General features: G+C 34.1%; 1 long non-coding RNA gene across 1 annotated transcript; it reads right to left on the minus strand.

The window, feature by feature from the left end:
• Positions 1-249: 249 nt before the first annotated feature.
• On the minus strand, positions 250-2752 carry LOC148783780 (uncharacterized). The gene is made up of 2 exons (XR_016044533.1): positions 2300-2752; positions 250-739 (listed from the first exon to the last, which is right to left on the minus strand). It is a non-coding gene; the product is annotated as an uncharacterized LOC148783780 (long non-coding RNA).
• Positions 2753-4004: the final 1252 nt, after the last annotated feature.

Genomic DNA, 4004 nt, shown 5'->3' on the forward strand with positions numbered 1-4004 from the left:
CAATCAAGGTTTATGGGAGAAATGTTTTTGTTATGATATACATCCCAGCTTTCTATTACAATGACCATTGCGTTTCTAATTGGAGAGAGAGAGAGAGAGAGAGAGAGAGAGAGAGAGGGTAGGGAGGGGGGGGGGGGGGGGGGGGGGGGGGGGGAGGGGTTTTGGTTTACCTTGACTGGCTTCTAACATGCACCAATGGCCAAGCATAAATAAATTGAAAGAACATACACAACAATTAAAAACTACTCAAAAAGCAAATAACCTTTATATCAGTCATTATTGAAACTGGTTACATACTCAAATCTGATGGGAGTAAATTTGTTACATACTATTTAGTCATATCAAACACTTTTCAATAAAAGTAATACAAACATAAACGCATTCGCTACACATAAGAAAACTAAAAACGGTTGCATACGCCTTAAAGTATCAATAATTTGTTGTTGAAAGACCATCGGTTTTGGCTTGACCATAGTACGCTCTTGCGATTCTTGTGACTGATTGTTTTGGTGTATATCGCTACGTCTTAAGTTTATATTGTAATTCATCCCTGCCAAGTATTCATTGTACTATTGAAAAAAGTACAATTTGTATACTAATAATACATTCTTCGATGGTTAGATCGGGAGCTTCATGTACTTAATTTGCATTGTAAATTGCATTGTGGGCAGGTTCGCCATGGATATCCTCCAGCACTTGTGGAAACTGATGACATGCTATGTACTTCAAAGGTCTAGACCTGCATTCCAATTTCATAAAAAAGAAACAATGGAAATGAATTTCTTTTGTATATCATAATCAAATACTAAAGTAACCAATCAAAAAAAATAAAAAACTCATTATTGACGGATTGATTGTGTTACACAGACCCATGTTAAATGACATCACTTGTCCATAAGAAAGTATCAGTAAATGTCATCACTCATCCATAAGAAACCATGTTAAATTGGCATCCATAAGAAGCACCAGTAAAAAGTAAAATGGCCACGGTAAAAGGACATCCATAATTGTTTAGTTGCTCTGTGTAAGACATTCAACCATTGAAAAACCGAAACCCCAATATGTGGCCACAAATTTTGTTTGCAATTAATTTGTATATATCATAAGCAAGCATAAGTAAAAGGACATCACTCGTCCATAAGAAAGCATCAGTAAAATGACATCACTCGTCCATAAGAAAACATCAGTAAAATGACATCACTCATTCATAAGAAACCATGTTAAATTGACATCCATAAGAAGCACCAGTAAAAAATCAAATGGCTATGGTAAAATGACATCTACAATTGTTTAGTTGCTCTGTGTAAGACATTCAACCATTGAAAAAATGAAACACCAAAATGTGGCCACAAATTTTGTTTTTGATTAATTTGTAAAGATAAAAAACAAGTATAAGCAAGCATAAGTAAAATGACATCACTCGTCCATAAGAAACTATGTTAAATTGGCATCCATAAGAAGCAACAATAAAAAGTAAAATGACCATGGTAAAATGGCATCCACAATTGTTTTGTTGCTCTGTGTAAGACATTGAAGCACTGAAAAATCGAAACTCCCAAATGTGACCACAAAATCTGTGAGATACAAATTTCTAAAGAAATTTTGTGCTCCGTTTAAGACATTGAAGCACTGAAAAACCGAAACCCCAAAATGTGGCCACAAAATATGTGAGATACAAATTTCTAAAGAAATTTTTGTGCTCTGTGTAAGACATTGAAGCACTGTAAAATCGAAACCCCCAAATGTGGCCACAAAATCTATGAGACACAAATTTCTAAAGAAATTTTTGTGCTCTATGTAAGACATTGTGAAGCATTGAAAAACCGAAACCCCAAAATGTGGACACAAAATCTGTGAGATACAAATTTCTAAAGAAATTTTTGTGCTCTATGTAAGACATTGAAGTACTGAAACACCGAAACCCCTAACTGTTGTCACAAAATCTGTGAGATACAAATTTTTAAAGAAATTTATGTGCTCTGTGTAAGACATTCAAGCATTGATTCATCCATAGGCAACCATGGTAAAATGACATCCATACGCGATATCAGTAAAATGTAAAATGATATCCAGCATAAGCATCAATACAATGTAGAATGGCACATCAGTAAAATGTAAAATGGCATCCATCATAAGCATTAGTAAAATGTAGAATGACACATCAGTAAAATGTAAAATGACATCCATCATAAGCATCATTAAAATGAAAAATGGCATCCATCAGTAAAATGTATAATGACCATGGTAAAATGGTGAAGCATCTGAGAAATTGATAGTTGTTACCGTGGATAGTTATTACCTAAAAATCACATGAGGAGCTTGCTTATGCAGATTGAAGGCAGCAGGAGCGTGGCACATGTGCGATGAGAGAGAGGGGTGCGAGGTTTACAGGGCAGCAGCATGAGAGAGATGCAAAGAAAATGGGAAAATTTGGGAGTTGCAGAGAAAATGGGAAAATGAGATTTTGGGAGTTACAGGGAAAATGGGAAAATGGGGGCGATGAGAGAGAGGGGCGCGAGGTTTACAGAGAGAAGGGAGAGAGAGGCGCAAAGGATGGAAAAGTTGCAGCATAAAGAGAGAGTTCGTAGGGAATAGAGAGAGAGAGTGTGCAGGAAAAGTTGAAGGGAAAATGAGATTTTTGAGAGTTGTGAAGTATACTGTGGATGCTTCGATAACTTATCCCAACCGTTGGTGCATTCCACCCGTATACATGACATCGTGTATTGAATCTTTTCCGAAACTTTACCATCCTAAAATGGTATTTCTTGAGGGATTAAATGGTATTGGGTCTTTCTTGAGGGATTAAATGAATAGTATGCTCCCGCGAGAGTATAAAATCTTTTGGCTAATGCTTACTTTGTAAGCTATAAGTATATCCTATTTCAAACTACGCAAATTGCCCTGATCCTTTATAGAAATCTAAAATGCACAAGTGGATATGTGTGAATGATGTAAGTACCTTTGTTTGTTTGGCATTTTATTATGAGCTATATTTTCCATCAATTTTTAAAAAAGAAAAAAATATAAATTTTCATATTATTATCGATTATCTCGGGTTTCTAAAATAGAACAATTTGTCACGTCACAAATAATCAATGAATCTTATAGGTTTATTGATTTCGAACTCAATTCTTCTTCGTGGGAAGCCTTTGCTATGGGTTGCGAACACTAAGCAAGATAAGTGGAATTTAGTCATTAATGCATGAAATACCCGAGCAAAAATTACGGATTATGTGCTCTAGCCTTTACTTGTCCAAGTATGAACTTATTTTACCTTTTTCATTAGAAGTTCTTGTTCGTGTTGCGAGTCTGAATAATTGGTGATATTATCATCTGGGGGAAGGGGTAGAAAGAAATGAATAAATAAAAAAATAAAAGATAAAAATAAAAGTATGAGAGATTATATCTCTTAAGGTCTACAAGGACTTCATCCCAAAATTATCTTTTAACATGATCCAAAATAAACTTGTGGAATATATTTTATGACTTTGTTTTGTACATTTTGTATTTATGGGCAATAGATCATCGATTGCAGGAGTAGGATTTGGTGGCATTGTGATGTATGGATTTTATAGACTCTAATACCACTTGATGTAATGAGAAAGGTAAAGAAAAAATATAAATTAATTATACCCTCTATCAAAGTCTGTAAATAGTTGAACCAAGGAGATATCTTCACAAGATTCAAAATAAACTCTTTTTTCTTCACTCCTTTTTGTACTTTAATAGCTACATATTTTTATAAAAAAAGAATCCTAAACCTTAACTTATTCGCTAAGTAATTAAATATTAACCTTCCATCTTTTAGAAATCAAACATTCAATTCTAGCCCTCAATTCTCTACAACTAAAAAAAGATATAAACACCCTTAAAGAAAATGAAAAACCAATATAACCCCAAATCTAAATTTTAATTCTTTTCATTAGAGCTCTTTAAGTTTTAATTCCTAATTACCAAGGGTGCGCCGATTTGACCATTTTAAGATAACTTTTTCAAGAAGTGAA

This window comes from Amborella trichopoda, chromosome 1, assembly GCF_054954075.1.
Source record: "Amborella trichopoda isolate Santa Cruz 75 chromosome 1, AtrichopodaSantaCruz75HAP2 v2.0, whole genome shotgun sequence".
NCBI classification, from domain to species: Eukaryota; Viridiplantae; Streptophyta; class Magnoliopsida; order Amborellales; family Amborellaceae; genus Amborella; species Amborella trichopoda.